Source organism: Euprymna scolopes, chromosome 13, assembly GCF_053919585.1.
Source record: "Euprymna scolopes isolate OS-2025 chromosome 13, ASM5391958v1, whole genome shotgun sequence".
Lineage (NCBI taxonomy): Eukaryota > Metazoa > Mollusca > Cephalopoda > Sepiida > Sepiolidae > Euprymna > Euprymna scolopes.
Window position 1 is genome coordinate 101,613,807 of NC_136494.1, and position 22,558 is coordinate 101,636,364.

The 22,558-nt window shown below is 37.7% G+C and overlaps 1 protein-coding gene across 1 annotated transcript in view; it reads left to right on the forward strand.

Annotated features, from left to right (window-relative positions):
* Positions 1–22,558, forward strand: part of LOC145292363 (uncharacterized) — a 626,312-nt gene that overhangs the window by 421,054 nt on the left and 182,700 nt on the right. The gene's annotated exons all lie outside the window — the stretch shown is intronic.

Here is a 22,558-nt window from a genome sequence, read left to right on the forward strand (position 1 = left end):
GCAGGAGAAACCCCTTGGCTACGACATGTTGCTTGGAATTGATGCAATACAAGCACTAGGAGGCGTTACAATCACAGCAGCTAGAGGCATCAGGCTTGGAGAAGGGAAAGACGTCTGTGCAGCCATGTCGATTGAAGAAAAGGACTTCTGTGCTACATTTGATGACAACGAAAGGGTGTGGACTGCAAAGTGGAAATGGGCCATGGGCCAGGAACCAGATCGGCTGTGTAACACGATTCCAGAGTATGCAGTTTCTACCAAGAATAGGGCCGCATATGAAGAAGAACTTCAGATGTGGATTGACAACGGTTGGTTAATACCATACCCACAGGAACGTCTGGGACCACCCAAGGGATTAATTCCGCTCATGGCTGTTGAACAACCTACCAAAGAAAAAATTCGTCCCGTAATGGATTACCGAGAGTTGAATCGGCATGTTGATGCGTTTACCGGAAACGCAGATGTGTGCGCTGCTAAACTGAGAGAGTGGCGTCAAAAAGGGAGCAATGTAGCACTTCTGGATCTAAAGAGGGCCTACCTGCAGATATGTGTCCATGAGTCATTATGGCCGTTTCAGACAGTACTACTCAAGGGAAAACTATATTGTTTGACACGTTTGGGTTTTGGCCTAAACGTAGCACCCTTGATTATGACAACCATTATTAAAACTGTTTTGATGCAGGATGAGACCACAGCAAAAGCTGCTTCAGCCTACATAGATGACATCTATGTTAATGAGGACATAATGTCTGCGGATGCAGTTCGAATAAAACTGAAAGCGTTTGGATTAATAAGCAAAGACCCTAAGCGCCTAAAGGATGGAGTGCCCGTGCTAGGCCTCGAGGTCTGGGAGGAGGGCAATACGTTGCGATGGAAACGAGGGAGCCCACTTCCAAAGTTACCCAATGTATTAACAAGACGTACTGTGTTTTCTATCTGTGGTAAATTGGTAGGACATCTACCTGTCTGTGGATGGCTCCGATCGGCAACAGGAGTGGTGAAAAGACGAGTGACTACAGTAACAAAAGGATGGGACGATGTTGCGGATGATGATTCTCTCCAACAAATGATGGCTGAAATGTTGTCCAGAGTGCATAGGAATGACCCTGCCCGGGGTGAGTGGCAAGTGTCTGGAAACGAACTAAATGCATGGGTTGACGCAAGTTCGTTGGCTACAGGTGTCGTGTTGGAGCAACTAGGTGTTGTTGTGGAAGATGCATGCTGGCTTCGTCCGAAAAATGATGCCACGTTAAAAGGTCTTAATCTCGCATTGCAATGGCAGACTAATGTTGTGCATCTCCACACTGACTCATTGTGTGTTTACCATTGGTTAACCGACACCTTGACTGGAAAGGCTCGAGTTAAGACTAGAGCTGCAAGTGAAATGCTAGTACGAAGGAGACTAGCAATAATTAAGCGTCTAGTTGACGAATACAGCTTGCAGGTAGACATTACGTTAGTCTCGTCGATGCAGAATTTGGCTGATAGCTTGACTCGAGTACCAAAGAGGTGGATCGATGCAATGAGGCAGGGATCCGATCTTCAACAACAAACATGCGCGACTGTAACGGATCAATTAACACCTGACCAGATCCGTATGATACACCAGCAGATTGGACATCCTGGAATTCAGAGGACTGCATATTTTGTCCGAAGAGTATGCCCTGCAACTACAAAAGCATCAGTGAAAGCAGCCATACGTTCGTGTGAAGAGTGTCAGAGAATTGATCCGGCACCATCCCAATGGCAAAAAGGGAAGCTCGAGGTGGAGGGCAACTGGCAGCGAGTAGGGATGGACATAACACATTATGGGGACAAACATTTTTTGACCATGACGGATTGTGGCCCGACGCGTTTCACAATATGGCGCCTGTTGACACGACAGGATGCAGCCAGCATTATACAACAGTTGAGAGCCGTCTTTTTTGAACGTGGTGCCCCGATTGAAATTCTGACTGATAATGCCGCCACATTTCGATGTCAAGAATTTCAGAAATTCGTGCACGAATGGGGGATTAAAATGCATTATCGGTGTACATATTATCCCGAGGGTAATGGTATAGCAGAACGGTGTCACCGCACCATCAAAAGAATTGCAGCCAGGACGCAGTGCTCTATTCCAGAAGCTGTGTACTGGTATAATATAACACCCAAGGACAATGCAACACCAGCAACTGCACCAGCCAATGGGATTTACCAATATGAACAGCGTGTGAAAGGAGTTGATGCCATACCATCAGTGGTGAGTGTTGTCAATACACCATATCAGGTGGGAGACCTTGTTTGGATAAAACCCCCAAATGCTGGGTGCACTACGAAATTTTTCCGGGGAAAAATAGACGAAATCATAAGTCCTCAGACCATGTTGATTGGTGGCATACCACGTCACGTAAAAGATATCCGCCCTTGTTATACCTCTTCTGATTCTGAGGACGATGAGGAGGATCACACACCGTTCAGAGATGATCCTGATCACTTACTGCCCCTTCAGGTGAGCATAGAAACACCACCAACAGAACCAGATGAGGGAATGATGGGACATACTGATGACAATAGTGAGGAGAGCGATGGACACAAGGAAGTAATGCCTCATCGAAATACTCGACAGAGACGAATACTGCCCACCCCCCGTGATTGCGAAACCCCGCGAGAAGGGATGATGGAGCATACCGAGGAGATGACGCCTCCGATTCTTCGGAGAAGTACCCGACAAAGACGGATAGTGCCCCCTGCCCTGATTGTGAGACACCGCCTATGGAACCACGAGACGGGATAATGGAACAGACTGGTAGTAATGATGGTGGTAATGAAGAAAACAGCAATGAGGAAGTGCTGCCCCCCAATTCTTCGAAGGAGTACCCGCCAACGACGATTGCCCGCATGTCCTGTTTGTGATCATGAGATCAGGGGGGAGTGTGGAGAAATGCGTGACTTACCTGGATAGACCACGTGCGGGTTGGTCATCAAAAATAAATAAAAAGAAAGAAAAGAAACGGTCAAGACTCTTATTGATAGAGTAGTGATCACGTGAGTTAGAAGAATATGCAAATAGAGGTGAACGATTTTGCGATATAAAAAGCCTGTGTTGTTAAGAGGAGGGGCAGACTGTTGGCAGAAGTCAGTGCTGTCAGACGTGCTTTAGAGTTTTGTTATTATATGCTGTGTTCGATTGTTGGGAGAGAGAAAAGAAAAGAGGAGGAACCAAGAAGACATTCTGCAGATACTTGACTTTGTGTTGGTTTTATCATATGTAAAATCATTGCCCCAAGTAGTTAAATTGCATATAAACATGTGATCGTGCGCACGTGTGTGTGTGTGGAAAGCAACAGTAAAAAAGCTATTATTAAATTATTTTGTTTTTCGTAATACCGCTTCTAAATATGTTTTGCTTTTTATTTATATTTTTCTTCTTTCTTTTTCACTAATTTTATTTTAAATTTACAATCTCAAAATTATAGAAACTATATATATTAAGACTCTGAAACCTTCTCTTTGCAAACAAAAAGAGAATCTCTTAGGGCTTAATCTAGTTTCTATTTAATAATTAATTCTCCACCTTTACTGTTTTATACATATATATTTTTCCCCTACTTTTTCATCTCCGATTCATTGTTCCCACCTTTTCTTTTTAAAACGTAATTAAGCTCGATTTTAGCTCTGTTGAGCGAGCTTCGAAACCGGTCAGCTGACGCATTCATTTATATCTTTTAATTACACAATCTAAAATAAAGAATGTTTTCGAACAGGTTTAAAATTCGTCTTTACATAGCCATAATAAAATTTTGTACCCCGCAAAAAAATATTTAAATATATATATAATATATATATATATATAAATATATATGAATATAAATATAAATATAAATTTGTCAGTCTGAAGAAATATCTCTACTAACCTTCTGTATCAATTTTTGTCTACAGATTTGAAACTCGATGTATAAGATGATTTGGACCCGTAGAACAAATTCGATTTGGTGTTTAGCTGGTAAAAATAGCTGCTAAGTGGTCAACATTTAAAAAAATTAAAACTTGACAGGCATTTCTCTACTTGAAGAGGTTTTCTAAGCATGCGCGAATATACACATATCTTTTACAACGTTATTCTTGGGGGGTTGTATGTATATGCTTTAAGGTCGCATGATAACAAATAAGGCCGGAGAGCTCTATGTTTTAGTTTCGATTTTAGGTGAAGATAGTCAAGTCATATTTTTTAATCACTACTATATCTTGGGTACAATACAATATAATAACCGATAGAGAATATATATATATATATATATATATATATATTTATGTGTGGGTGTGTTTGTCTGTGTGTACGTGCGTGTGTGTGTATGAAGAAACTGGAATCTCTATTTCTATCTATCTATCTATATATATATATATGCATGATGATGATTGAAACGTCTTGTCAGACGAGTGCCACTCCATCAGGCACTTAAAGTTTATGAGTCCAAAAATGACTTCCATCGCCTCATGCCCATAATAGACAAATGCCTGAGGGAGTATCTATACCCAGATGATGTTACAGAGTCTTAGCTTTGTACGACAGCTAAGTCTCTCTCTCGGTTCAAAATGTTGAGATCCAGCAACAAGCGAGAGCAAGATAGCCAGCAATAAGTTAAACTGCAGACCAGCTTAATGAGGGTACTGATCTTCCGCTTCATGGTTTTTTAAATCAGAGATTTGCTTCTCCTAGAAAGGTTGCCTTCACCACGGCTTACGGGAGCCCTCTCCACCCTAACACACACATACATACACACTAACACACACGGTGCTAGTTGGCCGTTGGCCCTGAAAAAGGGTTCATTCGTCCTTTGGAAGGTCTTGTTTTTAATCCTTCAGGGAGACTAGCAACCCTCCAAAAAAGTCTCGTGGGGGAACCAGTTTAGTCGCCGGTGACCCGACCCTGAGGCAGGTAGTACGGGGTTATATGATACCAGTAGCACATAACATGACCTGACATACATACATACATACATATTCAAAAAATGTTTTCACAAAGTTTACAAACTGAATAATTGTATAAAGATAAAGCAAATATATTTATCACTGTTAATATTTATAGGACAATTCTTAACAGATGAAAAAGCTTAATATTCGCGATAGAGCATTAATATAAGATATTGAATTTATAATTAGAATTTACCACAATTATTATATAATTAGAATATAATTAGAATTTACCACAATTATTTATAAATTGAATTTATAAATTGCAATTTACCACAATTATTCGACAAGGAATACAATTTGAAATCTTTAAAATTGTCCTTATTCCATGAAGTTTCAGAAAATGTTTCTTATTTTCATTAGAAAGTAGTTAGCAAAATGATACTCATAAGCAGGTTATAAATGTTGCGAGTCAGCATAAGAATTGCTAACTGCAAATTATGAAAGAAGTCATATTTGTATAAATATTGATAATGATGCAGAAATGTATAAGTTAAAAGAATATTTCAAAGGAAGTCCAGACTCGTCAATTTTTGTCTACATACTTGAAACTTTATTTGGGGCATTCGACCTGTGGAACATAATCGATTTGGTTTTAGGCCGGAACAAAGATCGCTAAAGGGTTACAATTAAAAGATATGAAATTGACAGGCGTGGTTTTGCGTAATCTGTAAGCATTATTCATGTGTAAATATACATTTATACGTTTAAGTTCGCTAATTTGTTTTGAGATATATATATATATATATATATATATATATATATATATATATATGTCGCTAGCTCTGATGGTAACGAATACCGCTACAGAGCTAAATGTTTTGGTTTCGATTCCAGCTAATAGTATTCAAGTAATAGTTCTTTTAATTTTTGAAATTAATATAATGCATTGGGTACAATATAATAATCATAAGAGGACTGGCTCTGTAATAATAAATATGAAATATGCGTAAATTATAATATCATATTTAAACGTATTTTATGACTGGGTAACGCCAGGCGGCCTGCTAATGGATATATATTGTCAAATTTACAATAAACCAAACTGTAAGCCAGCCAACTCACATTGCCCTTTTTTTTCAATCTACGTGATTATAAAATCCCATTTTGATGCGCTGAACATGAAATTCCTTCTTTTTTTGCCATGAAATTCTGAAGAATCTTCTCGCACTTTGAATTCCTTATAAATTGGAAAATTTTAAAGGAAAATTATAAAAACACACACACAATAAAAGAACATTTTAAAGTGTTAAAATTCAGAATATTTATTTTGTTATTCTTTTATATTTTTATTCTTTTTTTTTTTTTTTTTCGTGTTCGCATTCGCTCGTTCGAGGTCCCACCATTAATTCTCACTTAATCCTATTTGCGCTTTAGCATTTTTATTCGAGGTGATTGAATTGTACTGATTGACAAACGCAGGTGAGGATTTCTGACAAAATGTTGCAGTCACATACAAAATGTCCCAAAATTATATCCGGAATAATCCCACATTTTCGTCTTTTTTTTTACATGGGGGTCACCACTTATCAAGATCCGAAGGCCACTCAGGGATAAGGGTTATTGCGTGTACAGTAATCAATGAGATAGTATTGTAGTAATCATTAGTATTGGGGTTTTTGTACAGAGTGTCTTACTTAAGGAGGCGGTTTGTCAGGAGTTTGTTTATGTTGGACTTGAAGACGTCTAAGTTGTAGTCAGGTGGGAAACAGGCAAGCGGCAGAGAGTTCCACTGGCGTGCAGTTCTAAGAAAAAAGATTTGCTCATGGAATTTACGTTTGGATTTAGGCACAGATAAAGAGTGGGGAAAATTATTGATAGTAGTTTCAGCCAGACGGGTGTTTCTCGTGAAAGATTGGCGAGGGCGGACGAGGGATTGGAGCTCAGCTGAGCACCTGCCATGTAAATAACGATAAAACAAAGAAAGGCTTGCAACGTCTCTTCTGTGGGAGAGAGGTTGCAAGGAAGAGAAAAGGGTATCCCCCATTAAACCACGAAGTCTATTTTGTACTCTATCTCGTCTAAAAGGTAAGTTAAAAATGCCGCCTTGAATTTTAAAATGTTTACATTTTCTGGAATAAACTGAGTTATTGTCTATTATTCTTGCTTATAGACCTAATTCCGTGTGACACAAGGCCTCAGAAAATGAGTAATGTTGTTAAAGTTATATTGCTTTATACACTGTGCTAAATTAATTTATTAATCCGATATGGGTAACGATTTCCCATTTCAAAGTTAAATTAACGACGTGCTGCCACCATTTTAATTTAGTTCTGTCATAATTTATCTTCATTGCATAGTGGAAGTTAGGAGACTACCACGTATGCGCATTGAGATACAGCAAATAATAAAGAGCACCCGGGGCAAAAATTAAAGCGGTTTTTACTCTAGCGTTGATCGAATAAACACTATTTTGTTATTGTTTCTTTTTTTCTTTTGTCTTTCTGTTCAGTCTTACGCATGGAATCTACAATATAACAGCTAAGTCGTCCACAATAAATTACATATTTCATACAGTTTTCTAAACTTACGAAAAAATGAACTTATAGTGACCGATCTATGAGAAAATATTAGTTTTGCAATAAAATCTATACGACGTTATGGTTTTTATTTTGCATTTTCACACCAAACAAGGCATAGTGCCACTTCGATGTAGAGAGTTACTATCTGGGACATAATTTGCAGGGATACTATGTGGAGAGTTGAGCATCAAAATGTCTGCTTTGAACTTCTGCATGTCAGTACATTCAGGGAAGTAGGGACCCGGAAAAAATTCCAAAGTCTAGACGTCCGAGGGAACAAAATATTAGAGTACGAGTTTTTCTGACATCTATGAATCTCTTTTGTGTAGACGTGGGATTTAGTTGCTTGTCATGTTTGTCGGAGGTATTTACGGCGAGGAGGTACAAGAACTTGAAGTTCGTCAGAGCATCTTATATTAAAATACTTGTAAAAAAGGCAGTAGGATGCAATATTTCGTCAATGGGACATCGATTGTAGCCTAGTTGATAGTGCGAGACCTATGACACTCTTTTGAATTTTGAACTCTTTCTAAGAGTGAGAGACTAGAAGCAGATGCACCAGCCCTAAATGTGTCAATAATATTCCATACATGGGTGAATGGTGGTCTTGCATAAGTACGGAATACTCTTAGGCGTAAGTAACTTTCTAGCATGGTAGAGAGAGTTCACCTTATTTGCAGCAACCCTGGCAATGTCCTCAATGTATTTGTTCCGATTCATGTTCCCTGTGAACGGTAAGTTTTCCGCTATTGCTTTGGATATGTGCTAATTCGTCCCCCCCCTCGTGTTTGTTATAGTGCGGTATCGTCAGCAAATATACCTATCTCGGAGACAATGTTATCGGGGAGGTTATTTATGAATATCAGAAATAATAAACGTCCAAGGATCCCCACTGATGCATACCCGCATTTATGCTATGTTATTTTAACGTACGACTATCGATGGCAACTGGATTCTTCTCTTATTTAAGAAGAATTTCTGTTAATTAATCGTGTAGTAATACCACATGATTAGATTTTCATAAGAAGACCATCGTACTATAACCTGTCTAAGGTCTTAGATATATCTATAGCTACTGCTCTAGCCTCTTCTGCCTTATCCACTGCATGGTATATACGTTCAAATATTTCAGTCAGGATATCTGCAATGGAATGGACTTGCCTAGATCCATACTGTTACTCGGACAGAAGTTTAGCAACTGTGAGGTGGTGGACCCGTGCTTAATTAATTATGGACATAAAGATTTTGGTGAAAAGAGGGACGAGGCTATTGGGACGATAATATAATGGGTCAGTTCTTTCGCTCTCCCCTGAACGTGCTGCTGCTATCGCGCACAGAAATCACTTTTTCCATAGCTACCAACGTAATAGATGCACTGAGATTAAAGCTGTTTTCAGGACTGCCAGCAACCACTGTAAAAGAGTAATAAAAAATGCAAGAGAGCTATATGCCCAGTCTGTTAAATCCAAGGTAGATGATCAGCGGCTTGGTTCCCACCAGTTTTGGCAAATAACAAATAGGATCCTGAACAGAAGTGTGCGTTCTATCCCAACCATTATCAATGGACCAGAGGTCATCTCGTCAGCGTCAGACAAGGCCAAACTATTTGCAAAGAACTTTGCAGCTAATTCTACCCTATGCGACGAAGGCCATCAACTCCCCATATTTCCTCCTATAACACAGAACAAGCTAGGTAACATACAAATATCCGTGCATGAGGTCGCCAAGCTAATCAAGAACCTAGATTCCAGTAAAGCAACTGGCCCTGATAGCATCCCAATTATAGTGTTAAAAAAGCTTCAACCAGAACTTGCTCCCATACTTACGAAACTGTTTAAGCGCTGCCTTAAGGAGAAGTGCTTTCCGACTCCCTGGAAGACCTCATCAGTTTGCTCTGTATTTAAGAATTCAGGTGATAAGTCATCTCCCTCTCAGTACAGACCAATAAGTCTCCTGTGTGTTATGAGTAAGTTGCTGGAATCGATATTAAATAGAGAAATAGTCAACCACCTCAGCAGGAGTAACCTTCTTAGTGACACGCAATATGGTTTCCGCTCTGCAAGATCTACCGCAGATGTGCTGACGGTTATATCCCACAGGATTAGTGAATTTCTTGACAAAGGCTTCCTTTCTAGGGCAATTGCTCTAGACATAACAAAGGCCTTCGACAAGGTATGGCATAAGGGCCTACTTCACAAGATTTCCAGCTACGGTATAACTGGAAATGTTTTCTCAATCATTAAATCATTTCTCTCCGATAGGCTCATAAGAGTAGTGGTAGATGGACAAAAATCGGAGGCCTGCAATATAAATGCTGGAGTCCCTCAGGGGTCAATCCTGGGCCCAACTCTCTTCCTGATCTACATCAATGACCTCCCTAAACACATACTTAAATCATTCGTTGACATTTATGCTGATGACACGACCATCTACGGCAACACATCAAAGGCTGTAAATGACAAAGTTCTCTCTAATTCTCTCTCCTCTGATCTCGAACGCGTGGTTCAGTGGGGGAAGATGTGGCTGGTTACCTTTAATGCATCCAAAACCAAACTCCTATCCTTACATCATCAACGCTCTGATCCCCATCTGGCATCAATTGTGATAGATGGCTCTTGTCTGGGTGAGGCCCCGTGTTTTGACAAGCTTCTGGGTTTGACCTTTACTCCTGATCTGAAATGGAACACGTACATCAAGTCTGTTGCCAAGATCGCTGGAAAGATGGTGGGATCCTTCCACCGTTCCAGAAGATATCTCACTACTGATGCAATTCTCTATCTATATAAAAGCCAAGTACGTCCAATGATGGAATACTGTTGCCATATCTGGGCAGGAGCTGCTAAAAACAGCCTATCCTGCCTTGACAGAGTACAAAATAGACTTCGTGGCTTAGTGGGGGATGCCCTTTTCTCTACCCTGCAACCTCTCTCCCACAGAAGAGACGTTGCGAGCCTATCCTTGTTTTATCGTTATTTCCATGGCAGGTGCTCGTCTGAACTCCAATCCCTGGTCCCCCCTCGCTAATCTTTCACGAAAAACACCCGTCTAGCCGAATCCACTGTCAAAAATTTCCCCCACTCTTTATCTGTGCCTAAATCAAAACGTGGATTCCATGAACAAAGCTTCTTTCTTAGAACTGCACGCCAGTGGAACTCTGTTCCGTCTGCCTGCTTCCCACCGGACTGCAACTTAGATGTGTTCAAGTCCAATGTTAACAAATTCCTAATGAACCGCCCCCTTAAGTAAACACTTCATCAAATCTCCACACTAACGTAATATAAGTGCAATAACTCTTATCCCTGAGTGGCTTCCGGGCCTTGATAAGTGGTGATCACTGTGTAAAAAAAAAGCCAGGAAAACAAATTTAACGCATTTGTTGAAAAGTTGGAAAAAAACTGGAACAATCTCAGCGAAGCATTTCTTTAATAGTATAGTCAGGATGAGATCATTTCCACATGATTTTGAGGTGTCTAGTTTTTTTTTTTTTTAGATCACGTACTTTAAAAGGGGTGATTTTCAGATCATCTAGTGTGGTTTCTTTCCGCAAAGGAAAATCTGGAAGAGAGTGGGTCCTGAGTACTAAGTAGAGTTGGACAAAAACTGACGAGCAAGCAGGTTAGTCATCTGGAGTGCCGTGCAAACAACCTCAATATTGTTCGATTGTGGAGGAATTGTGGATTGTCTATTATTTATACTGTTATAAATTTTCCAGAAATCACGAGTTTCTAATTTCTGCGCTTCAATGCGTTTTCTGGTGGTCCCGATATATTCTCTCTTACAATTACTTCTAGTTTCTATAAACTTTTGTCTATTTGTACTAGACTTATGTCGGATAAATATGCGGTATGCATGCTGCCTTTGAGCAATGGCAGCTGTGCAATTAAAAAGGAACCATTGGAGAGATGGGATTTGCTATAGAATTTCGTGCTGGGATATGCGCTTTTATTGCAGCTTTGAACCATTTAGTCATCTGATTTGCGCACTGTTCCATAGAAAGATAAAATATATTTCCCCATGGAACATTTTTAATGAGATCCCTAATGGCGTTCAAGTTAGCCCTTTTGTAGTACTTTGTCGTTTTGAGCAATGGTTCCTCAACTTGGGGTCGAGAGTGTAAGGTAATGTCTATCATTATCACAGCATGATCAGCATCCCAAGAGGACAATGGGCATTTGTTACACAATCCTCATGAGCAGTGGTCAGAAATAAGTTTAGAAGTGTGGCTTGCTGGCCCTGACGATGTGGGAGACGGTTTGAGGCGTTACTGTCTGTGTCAGGGAATGGGATATAGAAAAGTTACATTTGTGTTTGTGTTACTAGAGAAGCCAAGCCAATTACTATGGTGAACATTGACGTCACCAAATACATGTATTTGGTGCTAGTATCTAGGGAGAGTGCCACATATATGCTGTCAGAGACGTTATTGATTAGAATACAGTCCTGGGTCAAGTGAGAGCGGTACAGAAAATATAAGTAGCTAACACTATGGATGAGTGCGAAGGCTACTGAGACCTTGAAGAGGCTTTTTCACTAGAATTCCAGTGGCCGTTGCCAGCGAGACACCAATGGCAAACGGCTGTTGTGATAACGCAAATTCATTTGCAAATATTGAATGGGATGGAGAGTAATGAAAATCTGGGGAGATTTGTTGTCACTCAGATTTCAGAGAACACCGTAGGTTAGTCTCGAAGAAATCTTTGATTATTGCTTGTGTGAAAACTCCTAATGAGTAGTAAGAACATCTTACAAACAACAATTGTAACGTGAAGTGAAACATATAAACAACAGTTACAGCAACAACAGGTATGTTACATAAACTTATTTCATTTTTACTTCTGCTTTGTTTGTTTGTTTGTTTTTTTGTTTTTTTTTGTTTTTTGTTTTTTGGTTTTTGCTATTTCACCCTAACAAGGCATAGTGGTAGGTTACTATTTGCGACACAATTTACAAAGACACAAAGCAGCAAGATGTCTGTTTACATTTTACTTGAACTTCTGCATGCCAGTACAATCAGGGAAGCAGGAACCCGAGAATAAATTCCAAAGTCAAGTAGCTCAAAGGAGAAAACTATCAGAATAAAAGGCTTTCCGATATCTTGGGATCTTTATTGTGTAGGGGTAGAATTTTGCTGCTTATCGTGTTTGTCGGGTGTATTTATGACGAAGGTGTACAAGTTTGAGTTCGTCAGAGAACCTGCTATTAAAATACTTGTAAAATAGGCAAAGAGATGCAACATTTCGTTTAGATGAAGTCTTGCCTGCGTATACCGCGTAAAAATCCACTTGGTTTTTTTTCAGAATCATAAACTTATATTTTACACGTTTACTTACGAATAAAATAGTCTTCGTGATTTTTAATGTATTGTAATAAAAATATACTTTTAAATTAATATATTTGGATTATAACATTATATTATATAGATTATTATTCTCAACAAGATAACAGTGGTAAACGGCGCTGTAATAACGTAAATTTGTGATAACATTAAATTGCTGGAAATGTTTCATGCATTTCATTACGAAGTTTGGATATGCGAGAGTCGTTCAAAAAGTAAGACCTCCTATTATTAAAATAAAAACTAACACGTTGAAGTGCTTCGAGGACGGAAATGGTACCGTTAAAAAAATCTTTTGTCCTTCAGAATTTATTTTCTACATAGTCAATACTATTCACAGTGCACTTTTGCCAGCCTCATATGATGCCTCGGTCGTAAAAGTCCGGAGCACGCTCTGTCGCCACTCTAAAATCGACGAACCCATCTCCTAACTGTGCTGACATCAACTACATAGGCTTCGTAAACGTTCAACAGGCGCCGTTGAATGTTGATTGGTTCAATATTTTACTGCATGAAGAAATTCAATGGCGCATTTCTGCTTCTGATGCACGCCCACGACAGTGGTTGATTTCTTAGAGTTTCACACCGTCAATATCTGCAACAGAGTGATGAAACTTTCAGGTCATTAATACATCATTTCAGTTATCATAGCAATGCAATTTTATAGAAAAATAGGGGATATTAGTTTTAGAACGTCCCTTATATAACGAGTGTATAAGATTTAATTTATTACTTAAGTGTGTGTCTAATAAAATATTGTGTACGTGTGTTTATTGTGTTGAGGTATGTGTGCGTCTAAATACGTGTGTTCCAAACCTACATGATCTAAGTGCATCTGCATCGACCCATTTGCCGATTCGAAGAGCGGCATGTGGTGTGGGTTAGGGTTTCGGTTAGGGTTAGGCATAATGTAAGTTTCTCTTGTGTGTTCGCGTCTCGTAAGTAAGTGTCTTGCTGCGAGTCGATCTGCGGCGATGTGCAGTGAAAGAAAAAATTAATGAGAAAATTTTATTTTTTTCTTTGATGTCAAACGTAAGCAACAATGTCAAAGGTTCAGGTGATGATGCAGAGCGAAGTAAGGCATATTAAAGTAATGCTAGTGGTGTCGACGGTGGGTAGATGGTGACGGAGTTGTCTGTTGTACGTAGTAACCCGCCAGGAAACCATCGTCGCCAACTCTGCCGCATATTCTGTTTCTGACCCACCAAAATAACTTCTAATAGCAGGAAAATTGAATACGCGCGGCAGGTGGAGGAAGGGATTGTTTGGAGTGCTTTTACTTATCAAGAAATGTGAACGTTGAGAAGGGTTGGTTGGTAGAATAAGTATTTGGAAGTGTATTCAGTTTTGAATACGTATGAAACCCCTAATACCCGGCTGAATGCACAAATAGACATATTTATGAAGCCGGGTGAAGATGACGGTAGTTGGATTGTCGCCAATGAACGTCTTCGTTTCTAATCGTTCGCAAGGTGGCGCTGTTTGCAAATTAACGATTTCTCAAATTGTTTTGCGAAAACGCGATAGAGAGGGAAAAAGATGATAAAAAAACATAAAAGAGGGAATAAAGACTGGGAGAAAGAGAGGGAGAGAGACAAAAAGTGGGTGGAAGAAATAAATTAATAGAAGAAAGAGAAGGCTGGCTGTTTGCTGAGTTTTACGGCGCGTCATTCGCTGTTGGTTAATTTCATGCTGAAACCGTACAATTTGTATGCAATTTGTTTGCAGATTAATTTGTCTTGCAGGAATAAATGTTTTATAGAGAAATAGTTCGTAAACGATAGTTTTTATTTAACATAGACGTGGTCATACCACTACTAATTTGTGTTCGAATTGTCAAACTGAGGCTTCATCACTGGATGCAGCTTAGTTACATTTCTCGAATAGTTTATGCAAAGTGAGTCATAGTTAGGAAAATGTAGAAGGGGCTTAGAAATATAAATTTATGATAGTTGATTATTGCTACTGTTACTGGTCCTAATACCCGCAAGGGCCTAGGAGCGCAGCATGGTGGATGAACTATGGACCAGCTGACTCCACTTGATGAGGTTGTGGGCGAGTATCTGGGTAGGATTTTTGTTCTCTCACACTGCAAGTTAAAGCACATATGCTAATTTGCATATGTGCTTTAACGGCTACTGCGGCGGCTAATATTTCGTTAGCCTGTTATCCCTCGGCTCCTGCGTATATTTTCACACGCGCTCATACGCGCTCTGTTGCAGAAATATAGGGAAAGAACGTTAGGGGCAAAATGCACCAGAGTCGGAAAGTGGGGTTGAGAAGTCAGCCTCCTCCCCGAAGAGGGGTACTCTGACCTACATAAAGTGCCTGGGCAGATTCGTTGGTATTCCCGGGTTAGAACGCCTCAGGCTATTTTCAATAAACTAACCCCTTCTCAAAGAGAGAAGGCAAAGCGTAGGAGAGTGGGCCTCCTAGAACTTTACAGAATCAACATCCCACGGCAATCAACAGGGTAGACATCATTACAGGAATGTTTTAATATCTGCTTCGTTTGGAGCCGAGGACTTGGTAACATCGAAATTCGAAATTTTTCTCTATCAAATAAAAAAAAGGTTGTCGGCCCACTTCTTCTTCTGTTTGCTCCTTCTTTTCCCCTGAATTCTTCCTTGCAGGATGATCTTTACAAGTTCTTCTGAGCGTGTTACATGCTCGTACCATCTGATTTTCAATTTTTTTTTTTTTAATTGTGGTCAGTAAGTCTTCAAATAACGCACTTGTTGAGTGACCTTTCTGTGAACTTCATTGTTTATGGCAGATAGGTACAGGCGAACTACTTGCTCAGTATGATGTGTTTTGGGGTGGGTTTTTCTTTCTTACAGTTACTTCTGGCTTCTATATACTTCTGTCTGTAATTTAATAATTGGCGTCGAGCGTACGAGGGTCGTTCAAAGTTTTTAATCTGAGAAACTAAAAACGTTGAAGAGTTACAAAGACCAGAGTAGTACTATTAAAACGAGCGACGTGTTGTGTCTCAGAATTTATTTTCTACATAGTCAACATCATTCTCAATGAACTTTTGTCAGCTTCTTTTCATTTCCTTGTTGTAAAAGTCCTGTAAGCACTCACATCTTTGTCGTCACACTGAAATCGACGAGCCCATCACCTAACTATGCTGACACTTTTTACTATATCACAAATTGGAAATGGATGTACAGGCTTTTAATCAAGTATTGCCAAATCAATATAATACTTATTAGGGGGTCCAGATGGTATTCACTGATTACTATTTTTTTTATTACGCATCTGGGGTGCGAAATCTGCAAGTGTTGTTTTCATTTTGTTATTCTAGGGAGATTTTGAACTTTTGCTAAACGCGTCGGCCATCATTAGCTTTATTGTCTTGACTCAACTAACGAAGCTCCAATTCGTTAACTATAGAAATTACTTCTGGTTGAACAATCACAACAGGGGGAAATAATGATTTTAGTACCCATATTTATAAAGAATCTTACATACTAGACACTATCTCCAAGCATCTAAGGTTTTGCTGTACAGGGATTTTTTTAGGGGGGGGGATCAGGACAACCTGGTATGAGGATACTTTTCCCTAGTAGTAAACCCTGACTAAATATTCAAAATTAAATTGTATTCGCGACCCAAATAAGATCTTATCGCTATGGCTGACTCACACTGGCTTTTACGAGGAATGGTGTACCTTCTCCAAACGTTACCTCAAGTAAGCTGGATACTCCTCCAGACTAGATGAATTATTGTCCTCTAATCCAGTAAGACCAGTAGACTATAAGAAAGATATATTATAACTAGGGCTATGACAACATCATATTTTTTTACATGGAGTTCACCACTTATCAAGGCCCAATAGCCACTCAGGGATAAGGGTTATTGTGTGTACAGTAATCAAAGGGATAGTGTAGCAATAGTATTGGAGAATTTGTAAGGTGTAATTACTTAGGGGGGCGGTTCATCAGGAATTTGTTTGTGTTGGACTTGAAGACATTTCATTGTTTCGACTCTTGAGTATATATCCGACACAGTTAGACACAGTTAATCAACTGAGAATCACATCACTCTACATAAAAACGTATTAGATATCAATTTATATATACTTGAGAATAAAAACAATGAGAAGAATATGCTGTTGTCATAGTCTTAATTATAACATTTTTAAATCTTCAATTGTGAAGAGGAAAATTGTACTCTGAATTTCTTTACTCATTGTTTGATGTGTAAATGAGAACTTCAATGCAATATTTATATATCTACGCATCTCATATGGAGATCAAGGGTTACCTCCAGGGGAGGGTTCCCTTAATTTTTGAGAATTTAGAATGAAGTAAAAAGAAATAAAAAAAAAGCGAAAAAAAAAACGTATTGTTGGATAAAAATTCTGACAACAACTGACTTACTTTTCTTGTTATGGTCGCCATCAATTATCTACTTTCCTTTGGGATTTTATCTGAATCCAGGATCACCTCTGCTAAGCATGCTAGATCATTATACCGAGAGAAGTACATTTACTCCCCATTCAAAAAATAGATGACTTCAAAGAAATATGCAACATAACGATAATAAGGACTTTTTCACAATTTACGTTTTCTTCCAATCGTTACGCCAATGAGGGTTTTAATACTTAGCAAACACACTCGTCTAGCCAAAAAAAACACTATCAACAAATTCCCCCACACTCTATTGGTGATTAAACTTAAGCGTGAATCCCATCAACAAAGCTTCTTTCCTACAACTGTCCGTCTGTAGAACTCTATTGCGCTTGTATGCTTTCCATCTGACTACAATATTGTCGGCATTCAAGTCCAATGTAAACAAGTTCTTATTGAACTGTCTTCGTAAAACATCTTATTATATCAAATTTCCCCTACAAACGATTACTATGCTACTGTCCCAATTACTATACACTCATTAACCTTTATCCTCGAGTCGCCTCCGGGCCTTGATATGTAGTAACCCCTTTGTAAAACGTAACATAGGGAGATGTGGTCCCATGACTTCCAAGTCTTAGGTCAAAACAAATGAAAACTTTCATAAATTTTATTTTATCTCCGTTTACTATTCAATTTTATCTTAACGGAAGAGTACGATTTAAGCGGGTTGTTTTCAAAAACGTCTATATAAAATTGGAGGAAATCAACATGGGAAACATGTATCACAAGTCACAATGTGTAACCGTACAATAATATAATCAGTACATGACGTATGAGTGTGGCAATCAATATGTAATAATTGAATATATATATATATATATATATATATATATATATATATATATATATATATATATATATATATATATATATATATAGTCATTGGACACAGAAAGAAATTACCTAGTAAGTAATTGAAACTCAGAGCAGAAATTGAACGGACAGCAAAATATGTCTTCTGCCTTTTATCACTTTCAACGAATCGTTCTACTGCATATATATATATTGTACATTAGTTTTAAAGGGATCATCATGAGACAGTGTGAACCGTCTAGTAGTCTTTCCATCTAGGATTGTATTTACACAAACCTTTTCTTTATTGGTGTGCTGTTTTATTACGCTATTTTGTTACTTAAAATAGATCATAGGAGATGACAGTGATGAACAGAATACCGACGTGGATTGACGAACTGGGTAAAACCCAGTCACTCTTATAGTATTACTTCACTATAGATGTTGGCAACCTTCATTTGGTCCTTCTCTTAGGTACGTGATTTCTGAAAGAAATGGATAAACTAACGTAAATAATAGAATCAAGTCGTTTAAAAATGTCTCATTGTGATGAATTTACGTTTTACACAAATAAAGACAAAAAGAAAAAAAAACATGCACACCTTATGAACATATTGTGTTGATGAAATTATCCGTTCGTATCTTTTGTTTTTTCGGGATGGGGCATCCAACTTGATTCCAAACGTTCACCCGCTATTTCAGAGATTCCAACCGAGAGATCATTTTAAAATCTGAAATTTTCTTCTAAGCGCAATTTTTTGAATCTCTCTTACACTTAGTTGACGAGGTATATTTGCCAAATGTTTTTTTTATTATTTTTTATGAGTCCGGTAACTTTTGTGATTAATAAAATGAATCTTTTTCTAAAATTCCATGGTTTTATGTAGAACTTATGACCTTGGTATTCGGCTATCTTCTTCATCTCAGCATTGTTTAAGTCAGCATCACTATGGACACTGACTTCAAATAGGGTATCTACTCTTCTCATTGTCCCATATCACTATGTCAGGTTTAACAGTTCCATAAAAATAGTGTTCCGCATTAACAATCACATGTGATTCCGGTTTTATTGTGTCAGTGAATATTTTAAATATATATTCAGTTCTCCATCTGGAAGCGTCACATTGCTGAAAGGAAAATTGATTCAAAATTAGCATTTAGGTAAAAATGTTTTTGTTTTTTTTTCATATTGCATTTGTAAAATAATATCGCAAACAAAACGAACAAATACGCTGTGCCTTCAATAAGTTTCCAGACATTTTCGTATGGAAACTTTTATTGATAGTACACTAGTCCCTTTCGAAGTAATCTCCTCCGGCCATAATGCATCTGTTGAACCGTTCCAGCAAATTATGGAAGGCGCAATGAAAGTCTCCTTGTGTCAGCGTGCCAATGACTTTCATCGCCGCTTCTTTTATCAATTTTCTTATAACGACAACCTCTAAGGTTTTGCTTAAGCTTATGGAATAACCAAAGATCACAGGAAGCAAATTCTGGATTATAGGGAGGCTGAGAAACTGTCCTAATACTCATCTTGGTCAAATCGTCTGTGATCTCTGAGCACCTGAGGACCACATTTTGTGCAAATCTTCTGCATCTTCAGTTCCTTGTGGGTAGTTGTGTGTATAGTTTCCACAGTGACATCAAACTGTGTTCACTTATTGTCTCTACAGACACATGACGGTACTTATCCATGAAATTCTTTATTTGGTTAATCAACACTGATGTTCTGACTTTCTTACTCCTCCCACACCTCTCATCAATTCTCACAGACTCCCTGGCTTTTATGCCACTCAAAAACTGATGCCCGATTCATGCAAGATGTCCAAAAGCAATTTGAAGCATTCCATGCGTTTCTATGTCATTTTTTCCAAGTTTAAAGCAGAATTCTATTGCACATCGTTCTTGTAAAGTGTCCTCACGTCCATATTACATTTTTTAAAGTCACCAGCTGTCACTACCAGACTTTAGTAAGCTATATTCCAATTCCTCCCCGGGGGCACTGGCTTCTCAATCCCACTTCCCGACCTTAGTGTGTACGTTCTTGCAGTGGGAAAGAACTAAATGACTTTCTCAAGCCGACATCAATAAAATAAATTGTTCCTCGTGTACGACGGTCAAATATATCAACTCTCTCAATGACAGCATTAACAAGACTTCAAAGTTAACAATCCCATTAATGCACTAATAATACTCAGGAACCCATTTACACACAATTTCGAAATTACAACCTGCACCCTCCTCAAGACTGAATCCTTTCCTCTGTGTCACAAGTGCATCGTAGGCACTTTTATCATTTGCTTATCAATGATTTACATAAACTTTAGGATTGGCTTTCTTTTTCAAATAAACAGCTACCAAACATCGCATTTAAACAATACAATATACACCATCAGTGCATGATATATTCACATCGAGCCTAAATACAAGATATTTTTATTACCATATTCTTTACAGCTATTATATATATATATATATTATATATATATATATATATATATATATATATATATATATAGTGGTATGAGTTTAGACTCTTTGCCGTGGGGTCCCGATTTTGAATCTCGCTAGACAATAAAACACGTGTCAGTGAGTAATTATATTTTAAAACAATATATATGCCGCTGCCCATACGGGGTACCAAATTGGTTACAGGGAAAATTATTCCCAACTCGCATTTAGATTGCACTTTCGTAAATAACTGAATTTATTCAAATCGCAAAAACAAAAACAAAGAGCATCTCTCTCTCTCTCTCTCTCTCTCTCTCTCTATATATATATATATATATATATATATATATATATATATATATATATATATATATATATATACATACAGGGTGACCCCCCAAAAAAAGAATAGAGGACGTTCAATTGTTTTTCTGAGCATTTTTACAGTCAACAGAGAAAAAAAAAGGTCAAAGACCCTAGTGTTTTGATGTGATGTTTTGAATATAATAAACTAGTTATGACCAAAGTTTCATTTGATTCGGACAAAACACTAAGAAACGGCGTTTTTGGGGGGATTACCCTATATATATATATATATATATATATATATATATATATGTTACTCATAAAAAATTATTCTTTATCAGATTTTGTAATCAATATTTCCCCACAAGTTTACTATTTTGCAAAAAGAAAAAAAAAACGTTGAAACACACCTTTGTGTATACTCTTTATTTTAATGTGATTTGAAAATAATTAAAATCTTTAAATATATGTCTACACACACACACATACACACACTCACACACACACACACACACAAACACACATATATATATATATATATATATATATATATATATATATATATATATATATATATACTAGCAGAAGTACCCGTCGTTGACTGGGTTCAAAAACAGTCTACAGAAAATGGATTGTGATTAATGGAAGTATCATAGGTTATGAAAAGGATTGGGTTGTAAAGAGATAGGTTTTGATACTCAAAAATTTTTACCCTAAGCAAAATATGATGAAAGTAAAGATAATTTTCGCGAAAATATATTTTTCATATCAACTTTGTTTTCATTCGTAGTCAAGAGTGACCAACAAAATGATGTTTCCTTACAAAGAGAAAATGTTATATATACATATATATATAGAGAGAGACGAATATTGGCTGAAGAGAGCTCGATAAGGATACCTTAAACGGGCCTTATTATCGGGCTTGAAACCGACGGTACCAATGACCTGTCTCAACTAAAGAGACAAATATTGGCTGAAGAGAGCTCGATAAGGATACCTTAAACGGGCCTTATTATCGGGCTTGAAACCGACGGTACCAATGACCTGTCTCAACTAACAGAGACGAATATTGGCTGAAGAGAGCTCGATAAGGATACCTTAAACGGGCCTTATTATCGGGCTTGAAACCGACGGTACCAATGACCTGTCTCAACTAACAACTTTCTGTACACAAAATATACATATATATATATATATATATATATATATATATATATATATATATATATATATATATATATATACAAGAAATAAATGTTACCATAGTCAATAAAAGTTACTTTTATGGTAGAAAAGTTCATTTGTTTGTATTTTTAAGTAGTTTGTAAAAAAATGTTGTTGTTTTTTTTTAATTCACGAACCGGTTTAAAATAAATCAAAATGCCAGCAACTTTGAAATGGAGAGCCTCATTTTCAATTTGAAGGAGGGCCACCTGAGCATTCTGTGTTAACAATTTAAGAGAGTTCCATCAACGTAAGGAATATTTATAAGCATATTTTAATGTTTTCCGTTATTTTGTGCTTGAGGAATGTTCGATTATGGCATGTGTTTTCGTTTTAATTTCGGTTCGCTGAAATTATTTCAAGTAAAGAGCATTAAAACTATTTCTAAACAAAAAAAAAACATGAACTGAACATTTATTGACTATAGTAACATTTATTTCTTGTATATATATATTTTTTTCCGGTAGTTGTTTGTTGGCTTTTCTGCTAAACCCTCTAACTAAATAATATCGACAAAATATCGAAAAACAAAGAAACAAAAACAGTTTGGAAAA